The 19,113-nt window shown below is 36.6% G+C and overlaps 1 non-coding gene and 1 pseudogene across 1 annotated transcript; both read left to right on the top strand.

The window, feature by feature from the left end:
• The first annotated feature begins 1,748 nt into the window (after positions 1-1,748).
• Positions 1,749-13,835, top strand: LOC129066859 (ubiquitin-conjugating enzyme E2 variant 1-like; annotated as a pseudogene).
• A 774-nt stretch (positions 13,836-14,609) lies between these two features.
• On the top strand, positions 14,610-14,773 carry LOC129068068 (U1 spliceosomal RNA). Its single transcript, XR_008528881.1, has one exon. It is a non-coding gene; the product is annotated as a U1 spliceosomal RNA (small nuclear RNA).
• Positions 14,774-19,113: the final 4,340 nt, after the last annotated feature.

Below are 19,113 nucleotides of genomic sequence, written 5' to 3'. Positions count from 1 at the left end.
CTCTGGGTCTCTTTTTATGGCCTTTGTTTTGAAATCTATTTTGTCTGATATAAGTATTGCAACCCCTGCCGCCTTCTCTTGCCCACTTGCTTGGAATATTTTTTTCCAACCCTTTACTTTCAATCTGTGTAAGTCTTTTGCTCTGAGGTGGGTCTCTTGTAGACAGCATATTTGTGGGTCATGTTTACTTATCCATTCAGCTATCCTGTGTCTCTTGATTGGGGCATTTAGTCCATTTACATTGAGAGTTATTACTGATAGAAACCGATTCATTTTTTCTTTGTGCCTGTGTTTTTCTCTTTCTCACTCCTTTCCTTCATCTTCTTAAACCAGTCCCCTTAGCATATCTTGTAGTGCTGGTTTGGTAGAGATGTATTCTTTTAGCCTTCTTTAGTCTGGGAAATTCCTTATTTCCCCTTCTATTTTAATTGAGAGACTTGCTGGGGAGAGCATCCTTGGTTGTAGGCCCTTGCTTTTCTTTACTTGGAATATTTGTTGCCATTCCCTTCTGGCTTGTAGTGTTTCTGTTGAGAAGTCAGCTCCTAGTCGGGACCCCCTTGTATTTACTTTCTCCTTCTCCCTTGCTGCCTTGAGGATTGTCTCTTTGTCTTTCACATTTGCCATTTTAATGATGATGTGTCTTAGAGTGGACCTCGTTGGGTCCCTCTTGAGTGGGGCCCTCTGTGCCTCCTGGATCCATGAGACCTTTTCTCTTCTCAAACTGGGGAAATGTTCCATCATTACTTTTTCGAGGAGGTTCTCTATTCCTTGCTCCTCTTCTTCTCCTTCTAGTATCCCTATTATACGGATATTATTGCATTTCAGGTTGTCCTGCATTTCCCTAAATGCCTCTTCATTCTTTTGGAGTCTTTTTTCCATGTCTTGTTCTTTCTGGGAGCTTTTTTCTACCTTATCCTCCATCTCACTGATTCGATCCTCAGCTTCATCCAGCCTGCCTTGGATTCCTTCTACTGTGTTCTTCAGTTCAGAAATGGTATTCTTCATATCCTCGTGTCTTGATAGTTTCTATGTCCTTTTCCAGGTTGATATAGTTTGCTGTAAGATCCTGATAGTTTCTCTGCAGTTTCTCAGTTATCTTTGAGTTGTCTGAGCTCATTGAGCTTCCTTAGAACCATTGTTTTGAATTCAATATCTGATAGTTCCCTTGCCTCTATTTCATTTAGCTCTCTCTGTGGGGAGTCCCCTTTTCCACTCATTTGGGGGGAACTTCTTTTTCTTTCCATTTTTGTGAGAGTCTTTCAGTAATTTATTTATTTATTTATTTATTTTGCTTCTGCTTCAGTTGAGTCCTCTATATTTCCTGACTTTGTGGATTAAACTTCTATGGTGGTAGGCGGATTTATTTATTTATTTATGATTTTTTCTTTATTTTTCTTTCTGGGCCTGCCTCTGATGATGTCAGTTGTTGACCCTATATGACCTTGGGCCGTTTGTTTGAGCTTTCCAGGAGTCTATTGTCTGTCTGACTCCTGCTTTGGGCAGCTCTGTGACCCCTTTGGCCAGGGATCGACTATTTCCGTGGATCGCTCTGCATTCTCACGCCAGCTCCTTGAGTGCACTTCCCAGCGCAGCAGGATCCCCCGCCCACCTGGGCGCTTATTCGTCCAACCTTGCGCACTCATCTAGCGCCGTGCCCAGTGGGCGCCCCAGGACTGGTCAGTTTAGGGTCTTCTATAGTCTGCTTTCCCCACTTTTGGCTCTTTGGGGGCGTCACCTGCCTGCGCAAAATGGGGACTGCAGAAATGGGAGGACGTCATCTCCAGGACTCTCCGGTTAATCCTGTCTCCAGTCTCTCCTCCAGGGTCTCTGGGCAGCTCTGTGACCCCTTCGGCTGGGGATCCACTATTTCTGCAGACAGCTCTGCAATCGGGCCTGTGTGGGCGCCGGTTTATGCCTGCCCTTGCCGATCTGTGCACTCCCTAGTAGGCCCGTGGGCGCCAACGTGAGGGAGCCCTCGCCAACCCGGGTGGTCATGGGTCCACACACGCACTGGCCAACCCTCGCCGGCCACTCGGCATGTGTGTGCACACCTGCACTGGGTGGTTTTGGGCTGTCTATTGTGTGCTTTTCAGCTTTTGGCTCTTTGGGGGCGTGGCCTGCCCGCACACACTGGAGACTACAGAATAGGGAAGGAGTCAGGACTCCCCGGTTCCTCCAGCCGTTCTTTCCCCAACACCTCTGTCTCTAGTCTCTCCTCAGGGGTCTCTGGGCAGTTCTGTTACCCCTTCGGCCAGGGATCCACTATTTCTTCCAGCTTGTCTGCACTCAGCCCCCCCAGCTCACAGGCGTACAAGCTGTGTGCGGAGTGCACAAAAGGCAGGTTAATTGATTTCCTCATGCCTGGGTGAGGTGGTAGCTGCAGAGTGGGAGGTGAGTGATCCCCGGGGCTCCACTGTCCACTGTCTTGGTTCTCTTCACAAAGTCTTCCTTACCAGTCTTTTCCCAGGCACCAGCCCACTCTGCTGCTGCCTCTACCCAGAGATCAAGGAGGGCGGTTGCCACTGCAAATTTTTGTGTTGGCCCTTTAAATGTCTCTTTGCATCCCCTACCACCTGTCTCTGGCAGAGAGTGCCCCTAAGCTTTTCTGGGTTGCGTTTTGTATGTGCGTTTTCCTGGTTTCAGCTGCTGTAGTTTAGGGGTCCCTGTTTATGATTCAGACCCCGTTCTTCTCAGGGGGAGCTAACTGGCCGTTTCAATGTCCCTCTGGTGCTGGTGCTCGTGGGCGCCCAGCCCACCCTCTCGAGCCTCCACCGCACTTTTCACCCGTTGGGATGTGTGAGAGTTGAATCCACTATCTGTCCGTGGCTCCAAGGCTCCTCTCCCTCTATCATTCCATTGTTTTCCAGGTGATTTCTCCACTATTAGTCACAATTCCAGTTTGGTCTTGGGAGGAGGTCAGTGTGACTCCTATTCACTCCTCCACCATCTTCCGCATCTTGAAGCAATTTCATCCAGTATTTTCTCTGACTTATTTAACATAATCCCTTTAAACTCCATCCATGTTGTCCCAAATGGCAAATTTCATTCTTTTATATGGCTGAATAGTATTCCATTACATGTGTATTTGTGTGTTTGTGTGCATATAATATAAAACATTTTCTTTATTAATTCACCCATCTATGCACACTTAGGTTGTTTATACATCTTCACTATTGTAAATAATGCTGTGTGAATATAAGGTGCATATATCTTTTCAAATTAGTGTTTTTGGGTTTGGTTTTGTTTTTTCTGATAAACACCCAGAAATGGAATTGCTGGGTCATATGGTAGTTCTGTTTTTAATTTGTTGAGGAACCGCCATACTGTTTTCCACAGTGGCTGCACCAGTTTACAATCTCACCAACAGTGCACAAGGGTTCCCTTTTCCCACATCCTCACCAACACTTGTTAATTTTTGTCTTTTTGATAACAGCCATCTAACAGGTATAAAGTGATTTCATTGTGGTGGTGATTTGCATTTTCTTGATGATTTGTGATAATTAGTACCTTTCATATACGTGTTGACCTTGGAAAAATGTTTTCCAAAGTATGTTTTCTTTGGATAAAAGTCCTTTCAGATCCTCTCCCCATTTTTTGGGGGGGCATTCAGGAGGTTGCCCTTTTGTTTTGTTGTTTTCCTGTGCTGTACATAAGCTTTTTAGTTTGATGTAGTTCCACTGTTTATTTTTGCTTTTGCTGCCTTTGCTTTTGGAGTCATATCCAAAACTACATCACCAAGGCTGATTGATGTCAAGGAGCTTATTGTAGTTTATGTGTAAATAATTAATTAAACTTATATATGGCTTCTGTGTTAAAATCTTTAAAGTATTTTTGTTGAGATTAGCACTAGAATCTAATTCATCTATATATGTAAATGTAAAGTACTAAAACTAGATGAGTCAGCTTTCAAGAATAACAAAATTAGAGATCTTGCTCTAAGAGTTATCAATATATCAGGGTCTGGTACAAATAATGCCCTTTTTTATTACAAAATCATAAGCATGTAATTCTGTAACAACAATATCATACTCAAGCACACCATGTAACATTTTAGGTGAAATGTTCAAATTAATACTATGAATTATTACACCCATATTATTACCTTACCAACCACATTCAAGCAGGCATTATTTCTGCCAGACCCTGTATATTACAAAGCCTCATAGTTAAGAGAGTCTGGTATTAACATAAGAATAGACAAATAGAACCATGCAGTAGAATAGAAACATGCATGATTATTTGTTTTATGATAATATATAAATACAGCGGTACCTTGGTACTTGTTAATTTGTTCTGCAACTCATAATGAGTGCCAAAACCAACAAGTACCTAGCACGCGATGAGAGATGAAGAATTTTCTCTTGTGGGGCAGAGGCGGCATGATGCACTGAAGTTCTAGCAAGTGCAATGACTCCCAAGCAAACGCCCAGTGCTAAAACACTTCCTTCTCATCAAACTGCAACAAGCGCAGGGTTTGACGAGCTCTGAAACCAATGAGTACCGAGGTATGACTGTAAATGAGAAAAGAAAGGTCTTTTTGAAAATAATGATGGTAGATTTGTTGGGTATGCATAGGGGTAAAAATAATATTCTACTTCACGTAACACACAAAATCCATTTGGGACAGGTGGGAGGTATATATTTATGTGAAGGAAAAATAAAGAACATGTTTATGACTTGAAGATAGGCAAATAATTTTTTTAAAAATCTATTGAGAAATGAGACACAATTAAAATTAAGAACCCCTGGTTATCAAAAGACCCAGTAAAAGACTGAAAGAGAAAGCTACAAACTGGAAAAGATAACTTTCAGTACTTTATCTGAGTACTAAAAGATTATTATCCACAATATGTAAAATGTTTCTATGAAGTGGTATAAAAATAGGTAACTGATAGAAAAATGGCCTTGAACATTGAACAAATGATTCATGAAAGAGAACAGTTAAATAAATGATAAGCAATAAAATATTCAATGTCATTACTTGTCAGGGAATTGAAAGTTGTGTACATACACACTCATCAGAGTAGGTAAAAATCTAAAGAAACTAGTAGATCCACATATAGGTAAGGGCATGGAGCAACTGGAGCTTTCATGCAGTGTACGTGGGGATATAAATGGTACAACCACTCCAGAAAATTGTTTGGCAGTAACTACTAAAGCTAAACATATGCATAGCCTCTAACCCAGCAATTCCAGTATTTCACTTGTCAACATAAGAAATGTTCAAACCTGTAAAAATTGTATGAGTTTATTTGAGCCAAACTGATTACAATTGCCAGGAAATAAAAACTCAATGGACTGAGAAAATGCTCCAGAGAATGGCAGCTCTGCACACTGCTTTATACTTTACAATCAAAAGAGAGAATGTAAGTGGATTACATGAAATCCATTGGTGATAGATTAGGGAGGTGGGAGAAAGCAAAGTGGGTAAACTTCTGGGATCAGATAAAAAAGAAAAATGATAGACACATACTTCTTTTACATAGGTGGGTACAGGACACTTAACAGCCCACACTTAACTCAATGAGGGGATTCGTAGTCTCTGCCCTGGTGCGGTGTCTGTGCTTTGAGGGGTCCGGAAATTATTTTGGCATTCCAAAGGTTTGTTATTGTACATGCAAAAAGACAATAGACAGCCTTAACTGAGGTAAAGATTGACTTTTGCCAGGGAAGATTCTAGCCTAGTATATGACTACCCATCATAAACTACTTTCAGTTATTAAGTTTTAATTTCAGACCATTCTTTGTGGTTACTTTAGGTCTCTGAGCTAATAAGGCCACCACGCAGGTTTCCCCTTATCAGGTTTAGTATGTGGCCCCTTTCCATCCACACGTTCCCACTTACACAACCAACATAACTGTGAATGAAAGGAACAAGAATGTTCAAAACAGCATTTATCATAATCACCATACACTGTAGACAATCTGCATGGCCAGCAAGAGCAGAATGGATGAATAAATTGTGGTGTATTCATACAATGGGTGCTTCACAAAAGTAAACCGAATGAATTGCCAGTCCTTCCAAAGTCATAGATAAGTCTAACAACATAGCACTGAGCAATAAGAATCAGACACAAAGAGTAATATTTTATTATTCCATTTAAATGAAGTTCAAAACAGGCAAAGCTAATCTATGGTAAGGAATATGATAGTCATTTACATTAGGAAGGGAAGGGGAGAGACTAGTAGAGGCATGAGTGGGGCTGTGGGGTACTAGTAATGCTCTTCTACTCTTTTTTTTTTTAATTTATTATTTTATTGGTCAAATACAGTTGTCTCCATGTTCCTGCCACCACTTTCCCCTGCCCCAGCCACCCCGCAACCTTCCACCTTCAATCCCTCCCCACTTTGGCTTTGTCCATGGGTCCTTTATACATGTTCCTTGACTTGGCCCTTCCCCTTCTTTTCCCCATTACCTGCCTCCCTCCTCCCCTCTGGTTACTGGATTGTTGTTACACAAGCATATTTACTTTGTGAATATTCGCTAGAGTGTACACTTATGCAAATGCTCATTTCTGTACGTTTGCTATACATGAAAAAGAGAAAAGAGGCAAATCTTAGGTAACCAATGTCGAAATAAAAATAACCTTAATCCTTCCCAAATTAATATCAGATGAATCAAAAGGAGGATAATAGGGAATTTGGGGGATTTGGAGAAGGAGGAAGAAAATGAAGAAGAGGGAAGAAAAAAAGAAGAAAAAGAAATACAGAACTTGTCATCACTTCAACAGAAAGTAGAATTTCAGGGAGAAAAATAAAAAAGTGGATGCTAAGCAGAAAACACAAAAGAAGGTGGTAAAAATAAGCCTAAATGCATCATTAAAGTGAATGTGAACAGATAAAACTCACCCATTAAAAGACAATCAAAATGGAATAACAGTATTATAAATTCTTCTATGCTGATTATAACAAGGCACCTACCACCTAACCCAAAAGAAAACTTGAACATAAAGTTTTGAAAAACTAAGTAGATCTCATAGTAAGACGCTTTACAAAAAAAATAGAGAATAATCCTCAAGACAATAAAAAATTTTGCACTTAACACAACATTGCATTAGAGCAAACTGACAGGATTACAAAATAAAATTGACAAATCCAAAACTATAGAAGATGTCAAAAACTTCAATAAGAAACATATGGATCAAACAGAAAAAGCTAATAAAAAGTGTAGAATATTTAAACTAGGCTGTATCCAGTCTCAGCTTAGCTCTGTCCCTATGCCTATCAGTCTCCCAAAATATGCATACCAAAACCCTCAGGCTACTGATAAGAGAGTGGCATTCAATAACCTATTCTCAGGCTGTACTTTTAGGGAAGGACCCTCAGACCTCAGACCATATGCAAAGGGACTTAAGGAGAATTCACCCACACAAGACCAAAACTAAAACAAAGTCTACATGCAGGATTCATTGGAAATATGGACAAGATGAAAATATAATAACATGCAAACAGAACAAAAAATATGTATGAAAGAAGCTGTAAAGCAACCAGAGTCTAGAGAACACATGAAAACATCTTACCAGTGTTTCATACTACAGAAAAGTTTAAGAACATGAACTGAGTAAAATAAAAGCTTAAGTGTAAGATGATAAAAACACAAAATGAAATAAAAATGGTAACTGAAAATGTAAGAAACAAATTGAAACTAAAATAACACCATTATAGAGCTAATAAATTGCATACCGAAAGAAATCAAGTGGACATGGCTAAAAAATGAATTATTTTTTGCAGAGAAAAGCCTTGAGATAAGCACAGTAAAATCAAAGAAAAAGATAAAATGATTAGTGGAAATAGAAGATAATAGCTATGGAGGTGTGACAAAGATGACATTATACAATTATGCCTGCGTTGAAGAATTCAGTAAATGAATCAGAAAAAAAAGTATTCCAATAGAAAATAGAAAAAAATAACCCTGAAAAGCAAGAATAAGAGACTCTACAACTCAAAAGTCCCAATCCTATCAAGTATCAATTTGAAACCCTATTCTTAGTGATTTTCATAATAAGAAAAAAAATTCTTCAGGTATCCAGAGACAAATAGTAAGCCTCTTATAATTGAGAACAGAAGCAGGCTGCCTCAGTCTTCTCAAGAGCAACGTTTTAGGCTAGAGGACAGTGGAGCGCTGCGTACTAACCTCCAAAGGAAAAGAAATGTGATCCAAAAATATGTCCAGCCAAGATTTCATTCACATATAGAAACCACAAGTAGATATTCTGAAATGTAAAAGAATAAAAGGATTATAGCATGCATTAACTTTCTTAGGAGGCAGGGATAATAACTCAGAGATGAAATCTTGCCAATCAAGAAATGAAGAAAAATACTGTAGTAAATGGTGACTCCTGCCATGTGGAATGTTAAAAACAAACAAAATAAAAACTAGCAATTTCACAACATTATGAAAAGTGTGACCCAAGTGTTCTACAGCCAGCCAAGTGGTTCTTGCGGTTGAAAGGAAGTACACACATAATCTGCTGTAGCATGAAAGAACTCAGGGAACATAGCATCTACAAAGTATTTTTGATAAAATCCTTGAAATAAAATCCTTAGAACAAGAGATCAAAATTTAATACTTAAGAATGAAGATGTGGTTAGAAAAACACAGGTGATAAACATTAAATCTATTTAAATATAGATCTAAAAATAACAGTGAGAAATATGGTTACAAAACAATATAAATGTCATAAAACTTTAAAATGTTTAACTTCAATGTCTTCTTAATGTCAAGTAAAATGAAGTAACTTTTTTAAATAAAAAACAGAATGCAGATTCTGATGGTGGTTTAAGATGCCAGACAGAGTACATGTGTTGATCAGCTCTCCCAAAACTGGAGAAACAAGGTAGTAAAAATATTAAAAAGGTCAAATAGAACAAGGTAAGGCCAGTAGTTGACAAAAAAAGTTCAGTAAGATTGTCAAAGTCCAAAAAGCAGGCAGGGGGGCAAAAATGTGTATGAAGGGCATGTGGAAGCCAGGTGTAAAAATAATAATAATCAATTAAAAATGTAAATATAAAACAGTCACCTATATCTTTTACCTACTGTTAGCCCAAAAACCAAATAAAAACTAAACAAGACCATTATTTTCCAAAGGAATTAAATAGTCTGGGAGACCCAAAGTAGAGATGTTGATACTTCACATAAGATCTACTTCTATCTTCTCATTTAAGGATTCTTCAGCTTAAAGGCCAGCTCACTATCAATTCACCTTTAAGGAAATCACTTACACATAATTTCCAGTACCCTTTTCCATTATTCTAGACCATGAACAACTATGGATTAACTTACTGTTAAGGGAAAATAGTTTAAGAATGAGACCAAGATAATGTAATAAAAATATCCTAGAGAAAGAAAGATAATTTAAGAAATGGAAAAGAACATTTAAACATTCTAATTATTATAATAGAGATGCTGGAGGATATTACATACATATAGCAAGAATAGGATCTATGAAACAGGAACAATGAAATAGCAAGAAAGAATACTTAGAAAATTAATATATGACTTAAAAGCAAAGAAACTATGGAGAAGAAAAATCTCAAAGAAATAATGGATAGGAACATCTCACAGTTGAGGATATATATGGGTGTTCAGACTGAGAGGACCCAGGAAATGTTCAGCACAAGTAAACATCTGTTCCTAAATATAATATTGAGAGATTTGAGAATACTGAGGTTAAAAAGAACTTTTCAGAGAAAAGGTAGCAAAACTGATTGCCAACATGGAAGAAGCATTGCCTTCAAAACTCTGATCAAAAGTGATAATGAACTTGAAAGTCTTTATCTAGCCAAATTGTAAATCAAGTATAATTGTAGAATAAAAGTATTATCAAATATCTAAGGACACCCAGAACATTTATCTCCTATGCATCTTTCTTTATGAGGTTCCTTAAGCAGGGGCAGGAAAAACAAGAAAGTAACTAAAAATGAGAAAGGCATAGGATATAGCTGTAGGACATAATCTAACTGAGGACAATAATGAAGGAGAAAGACCTAAGATGACTCTGTGCAGCGAAGTCGGTCCTGATATAAGGACCAGAAATAATAAGTGTACAATAATAAAAGAGAGTGTGTGAGTGTGTGAGTTGGGGGGCGGCGGGGAGGATAGTCCATAGACTTGATAGTGTCCTTGAAACTGGAAGAACAAACCTAAGAATTAGCTAAAGATAAGAAAGGCAATTAGAAATTTTCAAGAAGAGGGGTCCTGTACAAAAATGTGTATGTAATCAGATTTATATAGTTAGTATGAGTGTAAAGCAATGTTTGCTTTTCAACCTCTCAAATCTAAACAAAGGCAAAACTTAGGGAAAACTTAATTGTGGTTATAAAACAGAAGGCAATTTTTTTGGTCTTGCCAATATGAAAGTGAAAACAAGGCTTGCAAGAGTCAGGGACTGGAAGGGGGAAGGCACTGTGGGCCTCACCTTAAACAGGGTAAAGATAGACTGTTTTTACTGGAGCAGAAATAAACTGAAAATACAAGGTGGGGCCGAAGTAGGTTTACAGTTGTTCCTATGGAAAATAATACTATAATTAATAAATAAAAATTCACAAATAAACTCTGTATTTCGCATACTTACAACTGTAAACCCGCGTTGGTCCCTCCGTTTATATGTTATTGGGGATATAAAAGTGACTAAAAGAGTAACTAAGAGTAGTTAAATAATTACTGTGGCGGGAAGGAGAGAGGGGCGTTTAGGGAAGCATGGTAAGCTAATTTACCATGGCGGGAAGTCAGTAGACAATGTTTAAATTGATAATCGAAAAGATCATGACGAATCAATTTAAAATTTTAAAAATCTAAAATTAGGAAAATACAATCATATTAGTGTCTCTTTTTAAAAATAACTTCTGCTGTTTATCCACTTACCAAATGAAATTTGTAAAGAGATGTTTACAGTAACATTTGTCTAATATTTCCAAATGGTGAGAGATTTGAGAAGTTTTACATCATTCTTTGTACCTTTCTGTATTCCTTGAATAATTTATGTCTTTAGGTCATGCTGGAATAATTAAATAAAGGGATAAAAGTATAAGAAAGGAAGGCACTAAACTATTTATTATAAAAGCCCAAGTGAGAAAATACAGTGGTATAGGTAGGAGGCTTACACTTCAAATGAAGAGAAGTGGCTATGCTAAAGTTTCTCAATTGAGCCGCTGGGGAGCAGGAAGGCCGCAGACAGAGGTAGCATAGAATGCATTATTTCCAGGGTGAGGTGGGCAGAAGCAGGGTCAAGGGTTTGGCTTTATAGAAACTTACAAGTCATAAAGGTATAGTCAGTTGCTTACTACATTGGTTGAAGCTCAAATCCATTCATTCTGGGTATATAAACTTGGGATTTGTCAGCAAATTGGCTATGACAGCATTAGGCACAAGGCTAAAATAATCTTAGGGTAGTTCATACTCTCCAGCTAGTTACTTTAGTCATTAAATGTCTTATTATTTTCATTTTTCAGTAGCCTAAATTCTATTTTATCCATTTCCCTGAGTAAAAGAATACTAACATTCGGTCGGATATACATGGACTCATAATGTTGGAACTTAAAGAAATCTTAGATATTATACACTCTAATTCTTATTACACAGATGAGGTTCAGTTTAAGTAATTTTCCCAAAGTAAAACAAATACATGGTGACACAAGTAGAAATAAAAGATAAGTTTTTAGATTTTCAGTCTATGGATATGAAAGCATACAGGCCCATACATGTATACAAATATGCCCCCTGCGTTAAAAAAAAAAAGTCAAAAAGGGCTCATATATCGGATTCTACTAAAGCCAAGTGAAAAATCGATCTTTGTTAGTTTCTTTGGGCTGTAATAAGAGAATATAGTGCAGTGGTGCATGTGTTGTACTTCAGTAGACTTGTGTGTAAATCGTTTTTTAAATCGCAGATAAAGAAAAGTATATTGAATATATTTTGAAAGATAAGCATCTTTTTGTTGTCTACCTTACAAAATAATCCATCTCTTTTTTTATTGGCAGTTATTTTTTAGATATATTGTTTATTGTCTTCTCTAATTCTGAGATCTTTCTAAATTTCTGTATAGAAGAATTTCCAAGGGGAAATTACTCCTCACTTGTATTTTTGTCATTTCATTAATTTCTTTTCAAATTACATCCAAATGATTCAACTTGTTTTTCACACTCCAACAAACAGCCACCTGCCACCTCCTTTATAAAGGAAATATCCCATCAGATTTTCTACATAAATAACTTCTTCCCTTGGAAGAGGGAAAATGCACAGAATGATATTTACCCTTATTTTTACAAATAACTTCTGTTGGATTTTGTAGTTTTATGCTAAAATGCCTTTGTGGACATTATTTTTAATCCCTCCCTTTTTGTCTATAAGATCATAATTAGTCCCTTTCATTTAATACATTTTCAGTTGAACATTGAACCTTTATTAGTTTTGAAAATGTTTTTTGAAATATTTTTCTGTACAATTATGGAGCACTCAAATGATTCTGTAATTAAAAATGTCTGAACAATGTTCTGTTAGGACACATAACTACTATGTGCCCTAAAAAGGCTCTTTTATTCACCCCTACTTCTGCATGCGGACAAATTTAAATAAAGAATCACTAACAGAGGAGTAAAAATATATTTTTCTATTTCTCTTATTCAAATGTGCATGGCATGGGATGGATGGAAAAGGCCACAAAGCCTGGTCCCTGTATTCCTGGCTTTTCAGCAGATTCCACTACAGACCTGGAAAGGACAACTTTGTATTGTAGTAATGGCCAGAGATGGGGTTACCATGAAACTAGTGAAGATTAATCCCTAGTAATATGTTCACATGGTTATATGTTTTAGAAAAAAATTGCAAAAATAAGATAGTTTTATTTCCATTGTTTAAGACAATTGTTGTTTTCTTCTGCAACTTCTCCTCCTGTCATAATTCTCCACCTGCCAGTAGGTCCTAGAATAGCTCTGGAGTTTTGGCTTTAGAAAAATATATTTATATGGTTCACAGTCAAGTCCATGGGTAGTCATATCACTGTTAGTTACACTGCATAGGATGTGCTTCCAGAAAATCTCCTGCCACTTCCTGCCACAATTCACCCAGCATTTTACACAAAGGTGTGCCAACAATTCCTACTCCCAGAACTATGAGGATGCTGAAGGAAAAATGAAGTTTGGAATATACGGAAATGTAGTTAGTCTGTGGCAGATTCTTTTAATAATCATTGCATATAATTGTGGCTGAGTGTTTGGCTTTTATTAATGCTCAGTTAAAGCAGAAGTTCTCTCCTATCCACAGTATACTCAATAATGCCTGAATCTTACCATTCATACATGAAATAAACTTGGTAGAGAATTTTTTTCAAATTTAACCACAATCCTAAACTTTTATGACATCAACAATAACAAGCAGAAAATTTCTGAAAACTTGAGTTTCATAAATTTTGATTAGCAGTACTTGATGAAAGCCCAAATTGCCTTTCTATTTACTGTAAAAAAATATTTAAAAATTGGTGTTTCATGAAAAGGTGATCAAGAGATTACAGTCAGGGCGTGACAGCAATGCAAGGTGGCAGCCACCACGGGCTCAGACAATTTATGGAAACTGAATATACAGCCTTAAAATAGAATGTGGACCTAAATGTACAGAAGCTCTCCCCTTTGTAAGATTTGTAACAAAAATTAATATGAATGGAGTTAGTAGTTCTAATGGAGTAAAGGATGCAATGGCCATATCAGTGCTAACAAAATGGCCGAATTCATGTAGCATCAAAGTTGGCCGGCAGGAGCCTCAGCACCCAATGTTGTTGAAAAGAAATATGAAAATCCCTCAGCCACTTGAAGGACAGTGTTACAAGTGTTACAGCAATTAATCAAAAAGAGAAACCACAGGCTCTCATGCCACACCACCCACGCCCATTCAATTTAAGCAGTTTTCATTGTCCACAGGAGTACATTTTCTAGATATATCTTGTAGACTTCAAAGGACTGGAAAGGAAGCTCTCCTTGGAGGCAATTTAAGATACTGTAATTGATACTATTATTTTGTCCATTTGAAATATGTAAGTTGTGCTATAAAAATGAGATTATAGTAAAAATAAAATATGTACTAGGCAGTTGGCTAATAAAAAATTTATATTTTCAGGATTTTTCTGTTTGTGGTATGAGCTCTTAAAAGTGGTACTTAGACATGACTTCTTTCTCATTCCAAGTAAACGTTCATGTTTGTACTTGACTTACTATTATAACTTTTACTGTTTTTCATAAAATGGGTCACAAAAATCATGTTAAAAATTTGTTGCAAAAATGCTATTGTACGTGGGTATACTTCTCAGTACTTCATATAAGGAAGTATAGAATGTTGGCTTGTCCCATTATTGCTAATGCTAACGTTGACCACTTGGTCATGACGGTGTTCTCAAATCTCCTTGTTGTAAAGGACTCTTACATTTTGGGAATACTTTGGAAGGTCTTTGTGAATATTTTATGCCCACTATCTTTTCGCTCCATAGTTTTTCTATTTTTCTACCCACTGATGATTTTTGCTTAAATAAGTTATTTCTGTTTGGAAAAAAAAAAGGCAATTCTAATGCTATTATTATTTTACGTTCATTAAGTGATATTCTTTTGTAAAGAAATACTTTTCAGTATTTATCTGGCAGGGGAGATCCCATGATCACAAAGGCAGCCTTCCCAGGGCGAGGCTCACCCATCACACTCTGGATGGGCTGACCCCTGCCATTTCCCCGAAAGTGGGAGACTCAGCTGCATAATTTGTGGTAGTGGGAGACTGTGTTTGTGCTCTTCCCTGAAAAAAGGAAAAAAAAGAAGTGCACTTCATACCCTTCTGCTTTCTTATGAGTATCACTGTGGATTTATGGGTTTTTCTGTTGTTCACTATGTTGTAATCCATTACCTACATTATTCTTTTCAATGCTCGGATTGTTGCCAAACATGGCAAGTGGGATTCTTTTTTCTTTTAAACTGAGCTTTCATTGATTTTTTAGAGAAAGGGGGGTATCAATTTGTTGTTCCACTTATTATGCATTCATTGGCTGATTCCTGTATATACTCTGACCGGGGACCAAACCCACAACCTTAGAATATCAGGACAACACTTTAACCAACTAAGCTACCCGGCCAGAGCCGCAAATGGGATTCTATTGAGACAGCTCTTGGATCCTTTTTGTTCAATTACAGTTGACATTCAGTATTATTTTATATTAGTTTCAAGTATACAGCATACTGGTTAGACATTTATATAATTTACACAGTTATCACCCTAATAAGTCTAGTACACACCTGGCACCATACATAGTTGTTACAATATTACTGACTGTATTCTCTATGCTGTACTTTACATTCCTGTGACTATTTTGTAACTACCAATTTGGACTTCTTAATCCCTTCATCTTTTTCACCCATTTCCTCAACCCCCCTTCCATCTGGCAACCATCAGTTCTCTGTATCTTTGAGTCTGTTCCTGTTTAATTTATTTGTTTATATTATTCTTTAGATTCCACCTGCAAGTGAAATCATATGGTATTTGTCTTTCTGTCTGATCTATTTCACTTAGTATAATACCCTCTAGGCCCACTGGTGTTTTCACAAACGGTGAGATTTCATTCTTTTCTATGGCCAAGTAATATTCCATTGGATATAAATAAACAATAAACATAATAGACAATAGACATAAAATATTCCATTGTCTATCAATAGACAGGTAAAGAAGATGTGGCTGTAACACATCTTCTTTATCTAATTGTCTATTGATAGACATTTAGATTGGCTGCATATCTTGGCTCTTGTAAATAATGCTGCAGTGGACATAGGGGTAGATGTATTCTTTCAAATTAGTGTTATAAATTTCTTTGGATAAATACCCAGAAGTGGAATTGCTGGGTCATAAGTTCTATTTCAATTTTTTGAGGAACTCCTGTACTGGCTTCCTTAGTGTCTATACCATTTTGCAATCCCACCACCAAGCCCTTGGCTCATTTTCACATGTCTCCATACTTCTGCCAAAAGATGTCCCAGGTTCACCTTTACTTTCCTGATCCTTTCTCAGGACCAGGCATTACTGCAAGAAGCTGCCCTGATTCCTTTTAGTGTGAAATGTTTTTAGAAACAGGTCAGAAAGTTGGTTGCTAGTGGGGTGTCATTCTTCTAAACCCATTCATTAAACAGAGCTAAGAGATCTATATCATCTACATCTATAGAGAGAGATAGCTATATAGATATAGAGATAGATAGGTATATATCAGGAATTCACACTGATGGCTACAATTTAAGTCCAACACTGTAATTGATTCCAAATTAGTATCTCCTTTCTCTCTCAGTGAAAACATTGGTTTCCAATGATATCAATATATTCACTAATTTTCTCTTTTATATAGATATACAAAATAGGCCCAATATTACTACATCAATATTATTATCAACAATTAAACTAATAATAAAGTTCAGAATTTTTTTTTTCAGATTTTCTAGTACTTAGGAAAAAACCCATTAATGATATATAGTCAGGGTACTATGTTCAAAATTTACTAGAATGAACTTTTTTGAGTTATTTTATCAATTTGATATATAGTTAGGTTCATTTGTATACAAGTGTAGGGTTAATCTTTTTTCATTCTTTTTAATTTTATTACTGAATATGTAAACATTTATGTTCAAAATTAAAACTGTATATTCTGAAAAGACTCACATGTTTATCTTCCTTGTATTTCTATTTTGCAATATACATATACAAACACACACACCCCCTATCTGTATCTGTATAAAAATATATGTATATAGTCTAATCTCTCTTTCTTACACAAAAGGTAGTATACCATGTATAGTTGGATGTTTCTTTTCTAAATTAAGTTGTATCCTAGAAATCGCTTCCTATCAGTTTATAGAGTTCTTCCTCTGTCTTTTCCTACTTGTTGGATTTTATTCACTCACATTTACATTATAACTTGAGGAGAACTTTTATGTTGAGTCATTTTTTTCTAAAAATGAAGTGTCTTTTCATTTATTTAAATCTACTTTTGTGCTTTTATGGATATTTTAAAGGTTTCCTCATACAGATTTTACATATTTATTTTCAAGTTAATGCCTAAATATTCTATATTTTTTGTTGCAAAGAAGTTTTTCTTCCATTATGTCTTCCAGCTTGTTATTGTTTATTTATATGAGACTATTGGTTTTCATATGTTAAAATTGTATCCTGTTACACCATATAATTTATGTATGTGTTAATTTTATTATTGATTCACTCAGGTTTTCAAAGAATGTTATCTCATCAATTGCACATGGGAATAGTTTTATTTTTGTCTAATTCTCATGCCTCTACTTATATTCTTATGTCTGAATGCATTATTCAGTATTCCCAGTTCAATGTGAAATAATAGTGGAGATAGTGGGCATCCCTTCTTAGGGCAATTTTTGAGCCAGATAAATGTATAGATGTTCCATTTTCCATACTAATAGTAAGTGCAATCCTCAAGCAGTAGACAATGTCCCCAGGCAGGAAACCTGCTCTATTTGTAATAACTACCAAAGATGTGTTCCTGTGGAGTTAAATTTAAGATCTAATTTTCTTGTAAGGTATAAATCAAAGGAACTTATGATATTACCTCAAAGAAGTTTTGGAGAAATTCTTTTGAATTACATGTGCCAAATTGCTCTATTCCTCTCTGTGGTGATGAGGTGATCTAATAAAAGCCACAGAGGTCCTGGTAGTAGGAACAGGATAATGCCTTTTTGAGAGCAAGTCTTAAGGCAAATTCCAGTTAGAGGTAGGATAATGGAAAATTAAATTCACCTGTGTTTTATTATTTTAAGGTATTTGATTTACTCTCTTCTTAAATGTGTGTGATTAGAGATCATTTTGGGGTAGGAACCCTTGAAAAAATTTAGTCACAGGGCAGCAGAGAATGTACCTTTTATAATGTGTTCTGGCCCAATTCACATAATAACAGGACTGTCATCTCCGTTTCAGGTTGCTACCACATAAAAGTGAACATGAATTAATAATATATTGGGAACGTCTTAATCACAGGCACTCTGGTATAAGTACTTAATAGATTTTCTGAAAATCTTAATTAGTGAAGCATAAGCCTTGGGAGTAGTTTGAAAAAAAGTAATATTACACCAAGGTAGCACAATATGCAAAGTAGTAATCAAATTTATAGTAAAAAATATTATAACAAGGTATCAATACTGGCACATCTGAAACTCAGAGAGAAGTTCTTATGGTGTATCAACTCAAGGAAAACACTAGACTTAAAAAATGCTAGTGTTTTTCTTTCTGATATAAAGAAAAAATATTTTCCCCAGGCAACTGGTCAAAAATGAACAAAATTCTGCGTGAATCAAATATAGAAAAATGTTCCTTAATGAGAATGCTCTCATCAAAATTTTCCAAAGTCTTCATTGAATTTACCTACTTATTTTTTTTTATTGTTGTTCAGTCACAGTTGCCTCCGTTTTCCCCCATTACTTTCCCCTGCCCTACCCACCCCTACCTCCTACCTTCAGTCCCCCCGCCCCGCACTGTTGTCTTTGTCCATGGGTCCTCTACAGGTGTTCCTTGACGACCCTTCTCCTTCTTTACCTGTTATCCCCCTCCCCCTCCGCTGATTACTGTCAGTTTGTTTTTTATTTCCATGTCTTTGGTTCTGTTTTGCTTGCTTGTTTGTTTTGTTGATTAGGTTACACTTATAAGTGAGATTATGTGATATTTGTCTTTCATTGCCTGGCTTTTTCCACTTAGCATAATGCTCTCCAGTTCCATCCACACTGTCATGAAGGGTAGTAGCTCTTTCTTTTTACTGCATAGTATTCCATTGTGCAAATGTACCATGGTTTTTTGATCCACTCATTTACTGATGGGCACTTTGGCTGCTTCCAGCATTTGGCTATTGTAAATTATACTGCTATGAACATTGGGGTTCATTGAATTGTTGCTTCTTAGGATATAATCCCAGCAGTGGAATTGACGAGTCAAAAGGCAGTCCCAATTTTAGTTTTCTGAGGAAATTCCATACTGTTTTCCACAGTGGCTGCACCAGTCTGCATTCCCACCAACAGTGCATTAGGGTGCCCTTTTCTCCACAACCTTGCCAGCACTTGTTTGTTGATTTGTTCATGAGAGCCATTCTC

This window comes from Pteronotus mesoamericanus, unplaced genomic scaffold, assembly GCF_021234165.1.
Source record: "Pteronotus mesoamericanus isolate MK-2021 breed Mesoamerican mustached bat unplaced genomic scaffold, CSHL_Meso_final contig_20, whole genome shotgun sequence".
NCBI classification, from domain to species: Eukaryota; Metazoa; Chordata; class Mammalia; order Chiroptera; family Mormoopidae; genus Pteronotus; species Pteronotus mesoamericanus.
Note: the sequence above shows the minus strand (reverse complement) of the source record. Positions and strands in the feature narration are given on the sequence as shown.